The sequence below is a fragment of the Crinia signifera genome, chromosome 8 (genome assembly GCF_055691185.1).
Source record: "Crinia signifera chromosome 8, ASM5569118v1, whole genome shotgun sequence".
NCBI lineage: Eukaryota > Metazoa > Chordata > Amphibia > Anura > Myobatrachidae > Crinia > Crinia signifera.
The window spans coordinates 161,999,975-162,020,875 of NC_139224.1; the positions used below are offsets into that span (position 1 = coordinate 161,999,975).

General features: G+C 46.1%; 1 long non-coding RNA gene across 1 annotated transcript; it reads right to left on the reverse strand.

Annotated features, from left to right (window-relative positions):
- Positions 1–277: 277 nt before the first annotated feature.
- On the reverse strand, positions 278–4,802 carry LOC146027179 (uncharacterized). Its single transcript, XR_014454709.1, has 3 exons — positions 4,553–4,802; positions 2,013–2,117; positions 278–1,724 (listed from the first exon to the last, which is right to left on the reverse strand). It is a non-coding gene; the product is annotated as an uncharacterized LOC146027179 (long non-coding RNA).
- Between the last annotated feature and the right edge of the window lie 16,099 nt (positions 4,803–20,901).

Below are 20,901 nucleotides of genomic sequence, written 5' to 3' on the forward strand. Positions count from 1 at the left end.
TTTGGGGGTGGTACAGCCTCAAAAATTACATTTGGGGGCCATTGAACATGTTTGATACTAATTTCAATGCATTTGGGTGCATTTCTGTTAAAAATGCGATGCGATTTTTCAAAAAATGCTAAAAAACGGCAAAAATCGCATGCCATCGCATGCCATCGCATGCCACTACATTTGGCATGCAATGGCATGCGATGGCATGCGATGGGAGCCGTGAAAGTACACAAGTACCCAAATTTTTATTCTTTTTTTTTTTTAGCAATTTTTATCCCTTTGACTGCCAACATCTCTGCGACGGATGTTCAAAATATTTGCTAAAGATGCCGGCGTCGCTCACATTTGTTATATAAAAAAAGATGAATTTCCTATATAAGGTAACATTACAGGTCGTGATGAATACAAATGTTTGCTTGCCAATTTTCACACCTACAGGGTGACATTCTATGCTTTGAGATAAATGCGCATGTTTTTTTAGCGCACCACATCGCCGCTATTCGCCCTTTTTCAAATCGCACTTTTCAGTCATAATTCGCATATTTAATGTGATGCGCTTTGGAGGCTGAAAAGTGCGAAGAGGTGCGATTTGCGGCGAAGTGGTGCGATTTTAAGTCACAAAAAAGTGCGAGTTCTTCCGCCGGTCATGTGCGAGTTTTGGACCAACCAGAGTGCGATTTACAAAACTGTCTCCGCATGACTAAGAACCCCCCAACCTATTGGCCCACCTGTGTCCACTCCATTATGCATCACACCCCCTATATAAAGGGGCATTGGCGCCATTTCACTCTTTGATAGGAAGTAAGGAGCATGGAGAGGAGCAGTGGCAGTGTGAGTACAGGAAGAGGTGTTGGTGGCAGAGTGAGGAGTGGCAGAGGGAGCAGTGGCAGAGTGAGGATTGGCAGAGGAAGCAGTGGCAGAGGGAGCAGTGGCAGAGGGACCAGTGGCAGCAGCCAGCCAAGTGGGAGAGCCAGCAGTGTGGCAGGCAGCAAGTGGGAGAGCCAGCAGTGTGGCAGGCAGCATGGCCACAGCAAGGGCAGGCCCTGGGCATCCAGCCCCAGCAGGAGGAGGTGGAGGATCCGCTGGCATCCCCATCCTAAAGCCAAGACCTTGACCATACCCCACACCAGCTAGCTGCAGGAGGGCCACATGTCAGAGGTGGAGGAAGATGGTGGTGAGGAGGAGGAAGACACTGGCATGGAGGAGGAGGGGTACATGGCTGGAGTTGAAAATGAGGAGGAGGAGGTGGAAGCTGGCCGCACAAAAAGTGGCCGGAAGGTCCGCTTTTCATATGAGGAAAATGCTGCACTTGTCCGGGCTATCCTGCCAGTGTTTGACCGTTTGCTTGGCAAATCTCACCACAAGACCACTGCACAGCGCAAAAGGGCTATGTGGAAGGACATCACCCAGGCGGTGAACGCTGTCAGTCAGCACAAGCGCCTGGTCCGCAATGTAAAAAAGAGATTCAACGACATCAAAAGGCAGTTGAAAAATAAAATGGCCATGGAGTTGGAGGAGGCCACCAAGACTGGAGGAGGAAGCCCCACCACTGTGTGCTACAATTCGTATGAGGTGAAGCTGAAGCCATTGTCCATTACAGTAATTTCAATGCATGTGTTTTGTAAATGCATATCCATTGTAAGGTCCATAATGGCTGGCCATCTTTCCTTGTACAGATTGTCCATCCCGAAGTGCTGCGGCATCCAAGACAAGAAGGCCCGTTGCTGCAGAATCTGTGGAAGCAGGTAAATGAACAAAAAGCACGCCATTACACATACAGTACACACACCCATGTCACCTCAACAATATCTCATACCACATTCATCTCCTGCTGCTACATTGCAACGGAAATGAATGTAAGCTGACCTAGCCATCTCACTTATTATAAATGTCAATGTTACATGCAGTATCGGGGTACATGTGTAAGTACATAATACCCCTAGGTATGTGCGTCCAGCATCTCAAGCCCTATGTAAAACAGTATAGACGACAGTGTGGCCTATTTATGCATCAGTACTTACCTCTTCATCTGTATCCACAGGTGCTATACAACTAGGGACCAACCAAACAGATTCTTCAATACTGGTGTTAGACGAAATGGACATCACTCTTGATCCGGTCGAGACCTTTGCGGCAGAGGAAGAAATACAGACCTCGTCACAGAGTGATCTTCCCCCAAGTGGGGTGTCTCCCAACCCACCCCCACCCACCAACACACCCCATACAGTAGTAGTAGTAGTACGTTTATTTATAAGGCGCCGCAAAGTGTCCGCAGCGCCATACATAGCAAACAAAAAAAAACAAATTACAAGGTAACGTACAGGGTGTGTTGAAAGATACAGTATAAATAGGGGTATAGCTGGTAGAACTAAAATCAGCATCAGTTCAGAAGTAGGTGTCAAAATTGTCAAGGAGACTGAAGATGAAGTAGAGGAAGGGAAGAACAGGACAGGAGCACAGGTGAGGTAATGAGGTAGGGTGAGTATGTGAGGAAGGAGGGCCCTGCTCATAAGAGTTAACATACTAAAAATAGGTGGGTGGACTAACGAAATACAATAGGATAAGTAGGAACCGAGGGGAACGGAGGCAGGATAGGAGGATCAAAAGAGGTTAGGAGGAGGGATAGGCTAGTCGAAAAAAGTGGGTTTTGAGGGAGCGCTTGAAGGAGGTAAGGGAATCAGATAGCCTGATGGGTGGCGGGAGGTTGTTCCAGTGCAGGGGGGCAGCGCGAGAGAAATCTTGGACACGGGAGTGGGAGGAGGTGATTAGGTGAGAGGTCAGTCGGCGGTCAGCGATGGAGCGAAGAGGACGGGAGGGAGTGTGGATAGAGATCAGTGAAGAGAGGTAGGGAGCTGTGGAGGAGGAGAGAGCCTTGTAGGTGGTGGTGAGGAGTTTAAAGAGAACTCGGAAAGGAATGGGGAGCCAGTGAAGAGATAAAAAGAGGGGGGAGGCGGAGGTAGAGCGGCGGGAGAGGAAGATGAGCCTAGCAGCAGCGTTAAGAATGGATTGGAGAGGTGCGAGGCGGGTGAGAGGTAGCCCGGAGAGAAGGATGTTGCAGTAGTCAAGGCGGGAGATGACAAGAGAGCAGCAGCTTCTGCTTCCCAAGTAGCTAACTCCTTGGTTAATTTCAAGGACAAACAGTTAGAATTCATGGCCTCCCAAAACCTCCAAATAGGTAACATCCAGGGGTACATGCGTGACACCTTCCTTCAGTTACGCAAAATTGCACGTAGTGTACGGGTAGGTGTAGGCACTCATGTGCGCATTGCTAACAGCATTGACACCCGTTTTGCAGAACAAACTGCTGCTGTAAGGGAACAGAATAGGCATATTGTCAGCCTGGCCAAAGTATAGCTGCACTAACCCAATCATGCACAGCGCAGACTAATGCCTTACTAGTAGGGTTGCCAATCCCGGGATCGGGATTGGCGGGATCCCGGGATTTGGCCCCCAAAACGCTGGGATTTCAATCCCGGGATTGGAGTTTCCAATCGCGGGATTTCGGGATTAGACAGCGCATGTGCAGTCTAATGCCGGGCAGCGTCTGAGCGGGTGCTCAGCAGCTGCCTGGCTTCTCCCTTCCCGTGTAGCATGGCTCTGCGCAGCGTGCCGATGTCAGAGGTCACGCTGAGCAGGCCGCACAGGCTGCCTCCATGCTGTCCCTGGCCCGAACACCCGCCCAGCAACAGACCAGACCACCGGCGCCCACCCGACCAGCAGCAGACAAGGCTGACCAGCGGACCAGCCCGCTCACCATCAACTCAGCTCGTCCTCCCATCCTGGCTCCATCTCCCCTGCTCAAGCACCCACCCAGCTCCCGGCCGCACCACACATCTGTAAGTAAATATGCGGGGCGGCCAAGGCGCATTTTTTATATCAGGGAAGCCAATCCCGGGATCCCGGAATTGGGAATTTTTCAATCCCGAATTCCGGGATTGAAAAAATGCCCCAGGATTGGCATCCCTACTTACTAGCTATGCAGGCCCAAATAGCCAATGTGGGAGGTGGCCCAGCATCAACCCTCAGCAGTGTATCCAGCACCCCAATAAGTGGCTCCCCCACTTCCCCACCCCGTCGGAGTGTTAGGACCCGTGGTGGCCTTGGTGCAAGGTCTAGAAGTGGTGTAGGGGTGCCTGATGCTGGGAGAAGGTAGCTCATATATATGTTTGTTAATTTTGTCTAATCCCAAACATCTTGTAACATGCCCCCACAGTTGTTATGTTTCACCTGCAAAAATGCAGATTGCGTCTGAAAAAGTAGGCAGAAGTAAAAATGTCTAACCGCATACCATTGTGTTTGTGTCTTTTTCTAAAAACCAATTATTGTGTGAATTATAACATATTGTAATGGTATATGACAATGGGATTGCACTAAAGTAGTGTGGGGTAACTCCATGGCCGGCAAAGGTTGTGGATCTACATATTCCAGCAGGCTCTGACACTCATGGTTTGGACTGTAATGGTTGTAGTGTGTCAGGGCATGCTGGCACATGTAGTTCCACAACACCAGTGAGCCATGTTTGACTGCAAACTTCATTCATACATGTATCAAATGTACTTACAAGCTAGATACCAGCAAGGGATAGGTCAGCACCACCATCTGCATCCGTTGGGCACTGTGTATTAGGCTAAATGTTGGTGGAAACAGATGGTATTGGTCAATAATTTGTTTATGAGTACACTTACAGCACAGGTACATTTTGGAGTACAGGACACATGTGCTTACCAGAAAAGTAACGGCTGCTGATGTATGTCCGCCACAACTTCTTTAAAGCAAGTAACACTTGAGTAAAATGCTTAGAGAAAGTGGGCTGTGATACCACCAAGGCCCATGAGGTCACAGACTGAGTGGAGCCTGTGGCCAAATAGTAGAGGGCACACATTAATTTGTGCAGCCCAGACACTGCATAGTTGGCTCCCCCAAAAGGGTCCAAATCATCTCTCACCTGCTCAGATAAGTCCAACAGGTTAATGCGGTTCAGCCTAAACATCCCCACAACCTGTTGATCCGAGAGGGAGTCCAGGTACAGGCGAGCACGATACATACGTGGGGTACGCAGTAGTCGGGGGGCTACCTGGATCTGGTGCGCAGCTTCCTCCCTCCTGCGCAGCTCCTTCAAATGGGCCACATCACAGATATGCAACTCCAAAACACTCTGCAAAATATCCTTGTCTGAAACCCTCACAGGTGTCCTTAATGATGTTGGGGTTTATGTAGGGGTGTTTGGGAGTGAAAATGAGGGCACCTGTGGTGAAATTTATTGGCAGAGTGTATATAAGTACGTGCAGTGTGGTTGTTAGACCTCACACTTAGAAGATATAACCAGTTTGAAGGGTTTATTCAAGTGGCAGGCTTGTAGGTTACAACAGTACTTTGGTAGTTAACTTCAAGCAGTAATACAACTTGTACATTTGGTAACGACAGTCTCTGGTTGTTACTTAGCTGTAGCGTTTTGGCGCGTGCAGGGTAAATGACAGTCTGCTGGTTTACGCTGCGGTATCTCTCCCAGTCTCGCTGCTGCCAATGATGACTGATCTCCCTGTGCAAAAGGTCACGCTGGTAACGGGTTTACAGCGGGGACTTGCTCCTATGCGCTCCGGTGCACGTGAAGCTACAAACAGCATGGACGGAGTCACACACGATCTGAGGCACACTCTAACGCGGGGACTTCCTCACAGGAAAGAGTAACGCTGCCAGCAGGGTCAGGGGTCTCTGCCCTGCTATTCGCTTAAGCGACCTGTCACTCAGGGTGACGCTTAACTACGTTGGCTGCAAGGGGGAAAAGGAAGACTGTAAGTCTTACACTAAGCAGTGTATGCGGAGACAGGCGCCGAGCGCTGCAATCTAACACTCCCCCTCGCTTAAGGCTGTCTTCGGCTACATAAAAGAACTCAATACAATGCTTTGTCCTTTTGTAATACCTGTAACCGAAAATATGGTTAGAGAGAAAAAGACATTCAGAACATCAAAAACTTCAAATCAACATTTTTGAACTTAGACAAGTCCACAGTCCTTCACGAACTTAGTAAGCAAGTTTCCCGACAGTCCTTTAGTAAGCATGTCAGCGACATTCTGTTCACTTGCAATGTATTCAACATCAATGGACTTGTTCTCCACTAGTTCTCTGATGAAGTGATGTCTTATCGCGATGTGCTTTGACCTTCCATGGTGCTTGGTAGTACAGGAAAGATCTATTGCTCCCCTGTTATCACATGCGATACTGATAGTCTCTTCTTCATAAAGTAGACCTAACTCACACAAAGTCTCTTTGATCCAGAGTGCTTCTTTTGATGTCTCTGTAAGAGCCATGTATTCGGCCTCAGTTGTTGAGAGAGCAACTGTTGGTTGTTTTCTACTCGCCCAACTAACTGCTGCTCCGGCCAGTGTGAACAGGTAACCGGTGTGGGAACGACGATCATCTTCATCTGCTCCCCAGTCGGCATCGCAGAAGACTTTCAAATTTGAATTGCTTGTCTTGGCGAATTTTAATTTCAAGGAACTTGTACCTTTTAGGTATCTCAGAATCCTCTTCACTGCGATCCAGTGTTGTCTTCCAGGATTTATTGCAAATTGGCTCACCCGACTGACTGCATGAGTGATGTCTGGACGGGTTCCAATACTTGCATACATAAGACTTCCAACCACGTTCTTGTAAGGAACATCTTGCATTTCCTCTATTTCTTCTTGTGTGGTTGGTGACATACCTTTTGTAATCTTGATGCTTTTGTCAATTGGTGTATTCACTGACTTGGAGTCTGCCATCCCATACTTCAAGATTGTTGCCTCAATGTACGTTTGTTGGTCGACTGTGACTGTTCCCTTTTGCAAGTCTTGAACAATTCTCATGCCCAACAGATGATTGGCTGGACCTAAGTCTTTCAACTTGAATCTCTGTTTCAGTTGATCTCTTACACTTGTGATGTGATCTTCGTGACCTGCTATAAGTATATCATCCACATAGACTGCTATGATGAACAACTTTTCTCCCAGAGTTTTATGATAAAGGCAGTGGTCAGTCTCTGATCTAATAAAATTCATTTCAAGCAGTACTGTGTCCAATTTTATGTACCAGCAACGACCACTCTGCTTTAGGCCATATATGGATTTCTTCAGAAGACACACTTTCTCTGTCTGAAGTTCATTCTCATCATAATGATCTGGTGATTCCATATAGATCTCTTCAAGTAGTTCTCCATTTAGGAACGCTGAATCAAAGTCTAATTGGTATAGCAGTAAGTCTTGTAAGGTGGCGACTGCAATTACTAATCTGAGAGTGTTATACCTCGCAACAGGTGAGTATATCTCCCCATAGTCAATTCCGGATCTCTGTGTGTATCCCTTAGCAACAAGACGGGCTTTGTAACGGGCAACTTCTCCGTCTGAATTTAACTTCTTGCAGAAGACCCACTTGTTCTTGACTGTCTTGCGGTTGCTTGGCCTATCTACTATGGTCCAAGTATCGTTCTCTCTCAGGCCCTTATTCTGATTGATGCGGACTTTACCGCGTTCTTACGGATAGCGTCTTTACGGCGTCTGCGCATGCGTGGAGAACGCTACGCGCATGTGCCACGCCTTGACTCGGTACCAGTTCGGACAAAGCCCGTCCAAAACTGGTCCCCGCAATCAGTCGGGAAATAGGGGCGTATTGTGGGCGTCATGCGGAATGACACATGGGCGTAGTTTCAAAGTGGGCAAAACGGGGCGGAAACATGGGCGGACACGGGGGAGTACACTTATGTTGGGGGGCGTACATTCGGAAACCACTCCGAATGCACGCGAGCAAAAAGGGCTGAAATGTGCGGTGTCCACAAGTGTACTATTGCTTTGCGGACACCACTCGTTCATGCGGTAGGCGAACGTACGCCTAATGACTACAACCATTAACACCTGAACCCAATACAATCTACTCCTTTACTCATTACTCACTAATAGGACGCTTGTCAGTGCTTTAATTGAAACCATTGCTGCTTCAAGGAAACCTTGGCTCCCGGTCGGATGCGGTATTCCCGAGCATACTCTGTAATACTCTGTAATACCGTGCCGAATCGGAGTGTTTCTCCCGCACACGCATGGTTTGTATGTCGTCCGTAAACACGCCCTGTTCTTAAAGAGTGAGTCCGTCCGAATGCGGAGGACACGTGGGCGTTTCTACGGACGATGGCCGCACGCGGCAAAACACCGTGGCGTGCGGACCGCTCCGTAAGAATGCGGGAATTTCCGCACAGATCAGAATAAGGGCCTCAGTGCTGATAACTCTGTGTCTATTGCAGATTTCCATTTCGCCCAATCACTGCACGCTTTCGCTTCTTGAATACTCTGAGGTTCACTGAAAGCAATATTCGCATATTCTTCCTCATATCTTCTGGCTGGTATGCCCTTGTTTCTTCTCACAGAAGCTCTTTTAGTTGGTTCGCTTCCTTCTTCAGTATTTTCTGTTGCAGGTATGCTTTCTATTTCACATACCTCTACTAGTGCTTGCTTTTCTTGCTCTTTTGCTTTTGTGGGTGATGCTGTTTCTTGAAATATCACATCTCTTGATTTCAGGAGACGTCTGTTCTCTGCATCCCAGAGCCTGTACCCTTTGCTCTCCTCACAATAGCCTAGCAATATGCACTGTCTTGATTTTGGGTCAAGTTTCTTCCTTCTCTCCTTTGGTATATGCGCATAAGCTCTGCTCCCAAAGACACGGAGGTGACTGATGTCTGGCTTCTTCCCAGACCAGGCCTCTAAGGGGGTTTTTCCCTTCACGGCCACTGTAGGTGTTCTGTTTTTCAGGTATACTGCAGTAGATACAGCTTCTGCCCAAAAACTCTTCTCCAGGCCAGCATCGTTCACCATCGCTCGTGCTCTTTCAACGATTGTTCTGTTCGCCCTTTCACTTACGCCATTCTGTTCAGGCGTGTAGGCCATCGTCAGCTGATGCTTTATGCCATGCCTTTTTAGGAAGTCGGTTAGTACTTCATTTTCGTACTCTCCCCCATTGTCGGATCTCAGGACCTTTAGTTTTAGGCCCGTCTGAGTTTCCACTAGGTTCTTGTACTCCACAATTTTCTTGACCACCTCACTTTTCTTCCTTATGAAGTATACGTGTGTCATTCTTGTGGCGTCATCGATGAGAGTCATGAAGTATTTGTAACCACTGGTTGACTCCTCTTCCATTGGTCCGCACACATCTGTGTGTACCAGAGCTAATTGTGTTTCTGCTCTGCCTGCTGACTTGGGAAATGGGTTGCGGGTCTGCTTGCCTTTTATGCAACTCTCGCACACAGGTCTTCCGGTGTCTTTCACTGTGATTCCTGTTGCCATCCCATCAGCTAATTTCTGGACATTATCATATCCTAAGTGTCCCAAACGTCTGTGCCAGAGCTCCATGGACTCATTTTCAGCAGAGGCTGCCAAAGCTACACATTCATCTGTGTCTAGGACGTATAGTTGGTTGCATCGGGTTGCTGAAGCAATTACAGTCCCTCTTTCATTATGCACCATGCACTTGCCCTTTGCAAACTGGACTCTGTAGCCTTTTGCCTCGAGTACGCTGATAGCGATGAGGTTACTTCCCAATTCTGGTACATACAGGACGTCTTGGATATCTGTGACTACTGTCTGTCCCTCAATTCTTAGTCTCACTGTGATTGTCCCAACACTTGAAGCAGTAAGGATCTTTTCACCAATCCCGGTAACTGTTGTGGGTGTACACTGTGTTAAAGAATTGAACCACTCCTTGTTGCAGCTGAAGTGTCTAGAGGCTCCCGAGTCCATGTACCAGAGATCCCTCCTTGGCTTGTCTGTTACATTTAGTGCTGACTCGTTCTTTTTATCATGCCGCTTGTGCATGCCACTAGTGTTCTTCAGCCTGCATTCTGAAGCCTTGTGCCCTACTTTGTGGCACACATAACATTTGAATGTGCATTTCTTGGGTTTCGCACCCTTTGCTACTAAGGCAGAACCTTCAGCTATGGCATCCTTGTGGATTCTCTCTTGGAACTGTAGTAGTTTGGCTCTCACAACTTCAGTTGTAAGCTTGGTTTCATTTGACTCTAGTGCGACAACCAGAAAGTCAAATTCCTCTGTCAAATTCTGCAGCATTACCATTGCTACTTCTTCCTCATCCACTTTTGCTCCTACACACGCCAATTGCTGAGCTATCGATAGTATTTTATCAATATAATCGTTCATGTCCTTGCATGCATTCAATTTTGTTCCATACAGTGTGCGTCTCAGACTTATCCTTCTCATTAAGCCTTTATTTTCATAAGCACCTTGTAGAGTTGTCCACATGTCCTTGGCGGATTCCTTCCCACAGATAGTAGAATAAACATGCTGCTCCACAGCCAGGCCTATTGTGCCAATGGCCTTGTCTACCTCTTCTGGGTTTGGACTTTCTCCTGGGGCTATTGTGACTTTCCATAGCTTCTCCCTCTTAAGCTGCATTTCCATAGCGAACTTCCATGTAGTATAATTCTCTGAGCCTTTGAGCTTTGGAAAGTTCATGCTATGCCCTGTACTGTGCATTCTCGTTAACTCTTCCACAAATGGCAATTTAGAAATAATTCCTTTGTGTTCTTTTATGTACTGCGCTAGCACTTTGTCTTCAGGGGGTTAATCTTCGCGCACGTGACGTGCTGGGCCCATAACCTATTGGCAGAGTGTATATAAGTACGTGCAGTGTGGTTGTTAGACCTCACACTTAGAAGATATAACCAGTTTGAAGGGTTTATTCAAGTGGCAGGCTTGTAGGTTACAACAGTACTTTGGTAGTTAACTTCAAGCAGTAATACAACTTGTACATTTGGTAACGACAGTCTCTGGTTGTTACTTAGCTGTAGCGTTTTGGCGCGTGCAGGGTAAATGACAGTCTGCTGGTTTACGCTGCGGTATCTCTCCCAGTCTCGCTGCTGCCAATGATGACTGATCTCCCTGTGCAAAAGGTCACGCTGGTAACGGGTTTACAGCGGGGACTTGCTCCTATGCGCTCCGGTGCACGTGAAGCTACAAACAGCATGGACGGAGTCACACACGATCTGAGGCACACTCTAACGCGGGGACTTCCTCACAGGAAAGAGTAACGCTGCCAGCAGGGTCAGGGGTCTCTGCCCTGCTATTCGCTTAAGCGACCTGTCACTCAGGGTGACGCTTAACTACGTTGGCTGCAAGGGGGAAAAGGAAGACTGTAAGTCTTACACTAAGCAGTGTATGCGGAGACAGGCGCCGAGCGCTGCAATCTAACAAAATTAACCATGTGTGCACTTGACCAAAATGAGTTCTGGGCCAAGTCGCCAAACAGAACCTGGTCTGAAATAAGTGCGATTATTAGACACCTAAAAAGTGCGATTTTCGAATGCGCATTGCAATAAATAAGCGAGTTGTATAGTTTTCTATACGAAAACATCTGGATGCGATAAAAATGCGAATTATTTTCGCACTTTTGGTCCGCATGCGTTAACGCACATAATATGCGATTTCAGTCCCTTAGCGCATCCTATTAAATTGGCGATTTGACGGGAAAATGCGATATCGCCATTTTGTTGTCTAATTAACGCCAAAAAACGCAAATCGCATCCCATAGAATGTCACCCACAGTGTTTTAAGCAATTCAGTTGGCACTCAGAGGGTTAATAATAAGAATATTATTTTTTTAATCAGTTTTTATTAGAGTATCAATTTTTTAAATCCAAACCAAAATCTGGACCCAAAATTAAACAAAAGAGGACATGAAGATGAATCCAGATCTTTCTAATGTCCGGCTTTAGACTATCAGCTACATAGCTCAGATGTTTCGGAACGCTGCCGGTACAGACCGCTCTCACATGCAGTAGGCCATGCATGTGCAGTATTGCGGATGAGTCTCACACCAGACCAGATTGCGTTGGATGGAGCTACAGCTTCAGGCCCTTACATACATACAACCAGGCCCATGGCAGCATGATGATAATGATCAACTGCCCCCTATTGGTAGGTGTTGTACATGCCCAGACAGCACTGGCCATGCCCACACAGCACTGACCACACCTACACACCACTGGTCACACCCATGCAGCACTGGTCATAGCTACTCCCCTTCACAGTATAGGCCCTTGAACAATTTCAGACCCAGGCCCACATGGCTGTTAATCCGGCCCTTGTTCAAAACATGGATGTGATTCATTGTATATTACTGCAAGCCTTAATTTCTTAATTGTTTTTTAGAAAATTTTGTTTATTTAGTTTCTGGGTGCATCTCAGGATGAACTATTCCGGAACAAAAACATAAAGATAAACAGAATATGCAAATTAAGGTGTGTAGCGATAAGCAATAAAAAATCCGAGCAAATCCATGGAAAATCTAACACAGCAAAAAATAAATAAAAGGTAAATAGATTTTCCTGACTAAGCTGAGTGGCACAAAGGTAATAGCAAAGCTAAATTGGAACAAAGTTGGAAAAGAGAGGTAAAGAAAAGAGGGGAAAAGCGAATAGGAAAAAAAAAAAGGTATGGGACGGTCCATGTCCATCAGTCCAGAAATGGCGATGCGATTCTAAGAAAAAATAAAGATAAAAAACAAAAACATAACTACCGGGTAGTCAATGAGGCTTCAGCGTGAAAGTGAGACCTAACTAAAGGACATTCTTCTCTTTTCTCCAAATGTCCATTTATCTTGTCCTGAGGTAGCACACCCCCACTAACATCTTCATAGGTTATTTGTATATAGGGGTCCTTTCTATATTGCAGTCCTGTGCGATCACCCCAAACCCCCTCCCTTTCTGAAAGTGAGACCAGACTTTAACAAATTTGGAGGGGATGTAATTTAAAATATAAGTACTTGTTTCAATTCTATAGGTAGACCAGATTAAATTGATTGTGGCCATGAGAGAGGGTGATAGAGGAACCTTCCGCTGAGTAGCAATGTGGCATTTAGCTGAGTTAAGGATAAGATTAACCCTTTGAGTGCTAAGTGAATTTGTCAAAATTTGGATGAAAATCGCCAAACAAACAAAAATTTTTATTCATCATGATGACCAGTAATGTTAACCTTATATAGGAAATATTATCTTTTTTTACACATTTTTTTATTTGAATTTATATAACAAACGTGAGCAACGCTGACATTTTTTAGCTGACATTTTGCATATCTTAGATGTTGGTACTCAAAGGGTTAGTTCGTTTTTGGGTGGAGGGTGAGGTGCAGGGCATAGGCCTAAAAAGTAAGGAATAAAGTCGAGAAAAGGGATAGTAACACGGGCGATAGATTTAGTCAGGTTGTGGGCTTCTTGCCAGAAAGAACGAGCAAGTGGTCACGACCACCGAATATGCAGGAAGGCTCCTCTTTGGCCACATTGTCGCCAATATAGATCACAGGCTGTGGGATAAAAAGCACGAAGCCCGGTAGGGACCAGATACCATCTAAGATATATGCGTTTTCTATAAGGCGAGCAGAGATTGAGCATTTTGCAATTGCTAGTCTAATTTTAGTGCACTACTCAGGGCTTACGACCTCTCCCGTCTCTTTCTCCCATGAGCTTCTTTTAGTGGCTGATTGTAGGATAGAAGTACTGTATTTGATAGATGGTAGAGATGAGTTTTTTTGGTAACTTGGGAGTGTCTGCACAGGGACTCTATAGGAGATTGAGAGAGAGAGGGCACGGTTCCCTGGAGAGAGTTATAATAATGATGGATATGTAGATATTGATAGAAGATGCTACGAGGAAGCGAGAATCTGGATTGGAGAGAAGCAAAGTCCGGAAAGGAGGATAGAGGGGCAATGTCAATAGGGAAGTGGATGTTGTGGTGGGTCCAAAAGTTGAAGGATTTGTGATCTAACCCGGGTGCATAAACAGGGATATTCCAAATTAGGGATGTGCACCGGCCTCACACCCAACAATGTTGTTTTTTGGGCAAAAGGTTGCACCGAGGTAGCTGGATAACTATGCTAAGCGACACAAATGGGTGGCACAAACACTGGACTGCTACGGCACACCAAGGGCCTTATTCTGGTTGGAGCGGCCAAACGTGCGTACGTTCCAAAACAACGTACGCTATCCGTACGCGGCCGTTAGGGTTAAGTCCACCCACAACTCAGCCGCATACGTACGGCCAGAAACAACGTCGAAGGGGAGTGGCGTACAAATGTGCGTACGCCAACGTACACGGACGGGCCAGCCCTTACACTCCGACAACTGGCGTACAATTGAGCGTACACCACCGTTTACGGACGTCTCTCGTCCGTCTTCCCACCGACTTCTTGCGGCTATCTGAGCGTACGCCAGCTTGCACGGACGGGTCCCTATTGTTTTCAATAGAAAAGTCAGCTTATGTCACCGCTCGTGAGAGTGAGCGTACGTCCGTGTACGCTGACATACCCTTCACATATATGGACCTGCAAATCTTGCCTTTCAACTATAATTATGAAAATTAATTAATTGATTGAATTAATTAATGGGCAAAATAGTGGCCATGGGCTTAAAACATTGCTGAAACATCCTTTGTAGGTGTTAGATGTGGTTTATGTTATTGTATCATAAATACAAAACCTATGTTTGTATTAGAGTGAACACGTTGACACATGTCGACTTGTGTAGATTGAGTGTGCTACTGTGTAAAGTATATGAAAGCACGTAGTGAATGTGTCTAACTGTTTAGCAAATACCTACCTTAGCATATATAAGCAGGTCTAACAAAGATTCTTACCTTAAAATAAACAAACCTTTAAATGTAGAGAAGTATAGAAAGATAAGCTTCCAATGTGTTTGAGTGCTGTGTGTAGGCTTGCAGGTAGTGAAATCATGGTTTGGACTTAATAGACTGCAGCATTGGTTATTACATTCAGGTGTATGTGTTTGGTAGTAATCAGCGTTAATTAGCAAATCCAGGCGCACGCTGGCAGTCGGTATCCGTAGGGGTGGTTTGAGATGGCGGTTGGCGGCCGCCTGTTTTGTGTCCGAAATGAACGGTGCCTTAGTCGATCGTGCGGTAGTAGCACCGCTCATTTTTGGTGCACACCCCTGTGTACGCCCATATTTACGCCCATTTTCCCTCATTATTTCGGCCGCTCCCCTCTTCACGCCCCTATGCCGCCCCCAATGCCCGTACACTCGCGTATAGGTTTTTTCGCACGTAGAGACCCGTCCGTAAGCGTTTTGGGGAGTTCGCGCCTGCGCATTAGCATATGTACGCATGCGCAGATCATAAAAAATCCCGGGACGTACGCATACGGCCCGGCCGCTCCAACCAGAATAAGGCCCTTAGTACCACCCCTGGACTGATACAGCACAGGTAGCATGACCTCTGGACTGATACGGCACAGGTAACATCACCCCTGGACTGATACGGCACAGGTAACATCACCCCTGGACTGATACAGCACAGGTAACATCACCCCTGGACTGATACTGCGCAGGAAACATCACCCCTGGACTGATACAGCACAGGTAGCATCACCCCTGGACTGATACGGCACAGGTAACATCACCCCTGGACTGATACGGCACAGGTAACATCACCCCTGGACTGATACGGCACAGGTCGCATAACCCCTGGACTGATACGGCACAGGTAACATTACCCCTGGACTTATACGGCACAGGTAACATCACCCCTGGACTGATACGGCACAGGTAGCATAACCCCTGGACTGATACGGCACAGGTAGCATCACCCCTGGACTGATACGGCACAGGTAGCATAACCCCTGGACTGATACGGTACATTTAGCATCACCTCTGGACTGACATGACACAGCAGCACCCCTGACTTACCCAAGGAATTATACGGCAAACTGGGCTCACCCCAGGAATTATTTGGCACAGAGGGGAACCCCTGACCTGATATGGCAAAATTGGTGGAACACATGGAATTATATGGCACACATGACAGCAATCCTGCTGTCAATTAAAAAAAAAAAGAGAAAAAGTTTTTTCATTCTTTAAATAAAAAGTTGAGCTCCCCAGAAACTATACGGCTGATTTAGCAGCACCCCAGAAATTATATGACACACTTGGCTGATCCCTAGAACTATACAGCACACTTGGCTCACCCCTGGACTGATACAACACCCTGGTATGATATGACACACTTAACAGCTCTTGCAGTTATAAAAACTAAACACCCCCCCCACACACACACCTTTTTTAATATAATTAAATTACGGGGTACAGATTCCCTGGAATGATACGGGACACTGAGCAGCACAGCTGGACTGATATAGCACACTTAACACCCCTTGCATTAAAAAAACAAAAACAATTTTTAATAAAAAAAAAAGGATAGCACCCCAGGACTGATACAGCAGACTTAGCAGCAACACATAAATTATATGGCACACTTGGCTCACCCCTGGACTGATACAACACCCCTGGTATGATATGACACACTTAAACTCCCTTGCAGTTAAAAAAAACCTTTGTATTTTAATAAAAAAAATGGGGAGCAGCTCCCTTGGACTGATACGGGACACTGGACAGCACAACTGGACTGATACAGGACATTGGGAAGCATAGCTGGACTGATTAGGGGCAGCGCCGTAGTAAAAATAAAAATAAATATTTTGAGAGAGCCCCTTAGTTGTCCCCCAGAGCAGTCCCATATATCACCCCCCCATAATAGTAGCCTTAGTAATGCCCCCTTAGTAGTTGTACACTCAGTAGTGTTCCACTTAGTATAGTTTCCCCCTAAGTAGTTCCCCCTTAGTAGATGTACAAAAGTTCCTGCAACATTAGTTTCCCCCTTAGTAGTTGGGGTGTTGTATAGGGTTCCGACAGTCGGGATCCTGACAGTCATTAGCCCGATGTCGGGATCCCCACTGGCCGGACTCAGACAGCATGGCAAGTGCAATAAAGCCCCTTGCGGGCACGGTGGCTCGCTATGCTTGCCACCTTTTCTATTCTCCCTCATAGGGGTCATGGACCCCCACGAGGGAGAATAGCCAGTGGCCATCGGGAACAGGTCTGTCTGTGTTTTAACAGTCGGGATCCCAACGTCGGGTAAATGACTGTCGGGATCCCGTTCGGCACCCAGTAGTTGTACTCTTTAGATTCCCAATGTGTATTTGTCCCCCTTTCTGCAGATAGCACGGACACATCTGTGATGTCTGAATTTCACATGCGGAATGAAGATGGCGCTGGAAGCCTTGACTTATATAGAGTTCCGGTCTCACGAGAATCCGGCAGCGGGAAGATGATGTCCGGCCTTGTTTTTGACTCGGATTATCAGTGGGATAGAAGCGAACGAGTGTCGGATCTCTAGGAGCTGAACACGCTCATCCCTATTCCAAATAGGGATTAATAGACGGTGAATAGAGCGTAAAGGATAACTCTGACACAAAAATCCCAAATCCCAAATATGTACAGTGTTTTGAAATGACGGTAAGCTGGATGAGATTTCTTACAGCTTCATTAAGCGCCTAGTTGCCCATTCTGGTAGAGGACAGACAGGTCAGCATAGCACAAGGCAGTGCGTGCGCGCGCGCGCGCGGGGGGGGGGGGCATGAAGAGTCATGGGGGACGGCGGAGGTGTCAAATGTGGGTGGTTCAGGGGTGTGGTTTCCACAGCCACATCATCATGGCCACACCCCTACTATAAAATGGCAAGATTACTGGCATTACACAGAGGGTGGGGCGTGGCTCCGATGTTGCAACATAGCTGGGGGTAAGTAGCCAGATTCCAGAAGATTTAGTCACTTTTCCAGCTGTTCCAGGGGAGTAAGCATGATTTTGTAATTTTCCGGACCAAGTCCCAATAATTATTAAATGGGCTAATATCCCTTTTATTATAATTATTGGCAGATTAACCTTTTATATAATTAATAAAACATATTTTTGAGCTGTGCATGGTACATATTATATATAAGTAGACACTTAAATTAAGGCAACAGTAATTTGTCATGTAAATATTTAAGTCCGTTTCACTGATCGTTCTTAGAATTCTGGCTGGGAATACATTTCCTGAAAGAGAAATGTCTATAAATCACACTTCTGACCATTTCCAACATCATAAGTGGCCGGGACGCCCAGCGATGAGATAAATGACCATCATGCGGATTAGGGTCCTGCGGAGACTGCGTGCCCCTCGGCTGAACGGTATTAATACTTAGGGGGTTTGAGAGCGAATCTCTCCTATTACCTCATCCTAAATATGTTGGATGCTTCATAGCAGTTCAGAAAAATGTCACTTTTTTTTTTACCACTCCAGAGCCATAAAGTGTATTTATATTGTTAGTGACAAGTGCTGGATTCTGTTGCATGTGAAAGTGGTTACAGATTTGTACCTCTCAGTTAATGGGGCAATTCGTAGATGAAAAAGTCAGATAAACGTTTCGCCAGCATTTATTACTGTATTGTTCTTAGGGAATTGAGACATTTAAAACAAACTTCGGTTTCCAATTAATGGTGACGCAGGGTGCAGTGCGACCAGCAGGCTTATCAGATGTGGGGGCTGGAAGAGTTCAGGAACTCTCAGCATTTTGTGGTCCATGATGTCTCCAAAGAAGAGGTTTGTAGTTGCAGTAATGTGGCAGTAACGTTTTGGGGAATACAGATTGTATATTATATAATAAGATAGCGCTGTTGAGGAACTTAGGCCCTTATTCTAGTTGACTCGCTCTTGCGCGAATTCGCAAGAGGGACGGATGTTTTGCATACGCGCAGCTGCATTTCTGCCCATGTGCATATGATGGGAGTGTGGGAATCTGTTCGCCGAGTGCGCCCTCCCTTCCTTTTGAGTGGGGAGTGCTGGCCAGTGGCATTAGCATATGCGTACGCCCAGTGTTTCATGGGCTTTCCTAAGAAAACACAGGGCGCACATATGGTAATGTGGTCGTGACGCACATATACGCGGGGGGAGGGGGGTATGGGACATACCCGGATGTCAGCTGGCCTCCCATATCACTGCATTTCTTGTCTGGACTACCCATATATATGCGTGAGCCTTTCCCATCATTCGATGGTCGGCGACCATCGAAAGATGGGGGAGGTTCCCACTGGCATGCGAATGGTTGTTTATGTAAAACAAACCCGGTGTGCGTATAGGTGGTGCCAGCTAACCTTTCACAAGGCGTGGTTAGAGTGACTCCCAAGGATGCGAATTTGCACCCGAGCGAGTCAACAGAATAAGGGCCTTAACCCTTTCAGGTCCAACGTCTAGTCATGCCCAACAGCCCTAGCGCTAGTAGCAGATCCAATGGGAAGCCACTTTAAAATAAAACCATTTTTGAATAATAAAAGGTTTTTTTTGCAATTCATTGAAACTTTTAAACCAGACTGTTTGCATTACAAAAAAAAAAAATTTGGACTGCAAAGGGTTATTATTATTATTATAATTTTATTTATAGGGCGCCACAAGTGTTTCGCAGCGCCATACAAAGGAACAATACAGGGAGACAAAGCTTGGCATAACATTGAATAAATAACAAAAATAGAGTACAAATAAAGAGCGCCACAGATCAATACACATTACAGCTTAAATGTAAGTAGTGAGGACTCAATCAACATACAACTAGAGGCTTGAGGCCAATGATGGAGATGGGTAAGCGGACGAAGATGGTCACTGAGTGTTTGAGTATAGGAGAGGTTAAACATCAAAGTCCATTTACTGGTCACAGAATATGCTAAACAGTGAAACGCGTGGAGGAGTTGCTCATCTCAGCCAATGAGCTTCTAACTATAGAATTCACTTGGCAAATGCTACTTCAAAACCAATTGTTCTAAGTAAATATATAAACCTTCTTTGACTACAAGAGTTTGACTACAAGAGTCAAACTCTACAAGACTACAACAGTTTTGACCATCTCTGACCGTCCGGAACCACTGTAATTTTGATGCAGGAGATGAGCAAGGTTTCGGTATGCTTGGTGCACCAACAGTTGAGTCAAGGGCAGGAGGAGGAAAAGGGGGACTTTATGGACAGTTTACCGGCATCCGCAGCTTTTTGGGGAGAAGGCGGGGCTAAAATGACGCAAATCGCTTTATTTAGTAGCACCCCTTCCCTGAAGAGAAGCGAATCACTGCATTTAAAGGAAAAGGGCGGGTCTTAATGGCAGCAAGCCCCGCCTCCACCCCCGGAAAAAGCTGCAAAAGTCTCCTCTCCAGGCTTCTCCCTTTAAGGTAGGCAAGTATGTTTTAAATTACTAGAAATATTAGGACAAGTACGTCCCAGTCACCTTCAAACGGCATAATAACATAGAAAAACAAATATCCACTTCAACTAAACTGACATTTGTTTCTTCTCTACAGTTATCTTGAAACATTTATTACTCAGTGACATAATGGGTTCTGTGAAAACCGAGAACATTATGTGGAACTGATGTAAAAGCCGAATCCTCTGCCTTACGTACAGCCAGTAAATGTCGTCAGCCGCTTCTTGTCCTGGACTCAGGAGCTGGGAAAGTTCAGCAATAACACGACATGTAACAAACAGCCATTTGCATTCATTTAGATGGATTATTCAACCGCAAGCTAATGCGATTTGGACTTAAAGAGCAACATGTGGGCTTTAGTAAATCAAAGCGATGTGGTTAGAAGGATCTGAATAATTGCAAAGGACCGGGACCTCTTTCTGATCTCCAATGACTTATATTTAACTTTGCGGAAACTCAGATATGCAAATCGTGTAAGTGCAGTCCAGCAAATGTCGAAGTGATTGGTCGACGGCGTCAAGTCAAAAACCCGAGCGCTATTGGATCGACAGGCATAGTTTGACACATGAAAAGGGTCAATGTGCCTCAAGGTCGACGTTGACAAAAGGTGGACACAAGCAAAAGGTGGACATGCTAATGGTTGACTCAGGAATAGGTCGACATTATTTTTTTATGATTTTTTTTGTATTAAACCAACTTGTACTTACTTCTCCATCCAGAGAGCTCCAAGTGTAGCGAGAGGACGTATTACATGAATTGGGGGTCCATGTCGACATATGCCGACATATGCCATTCCAATGTCGACA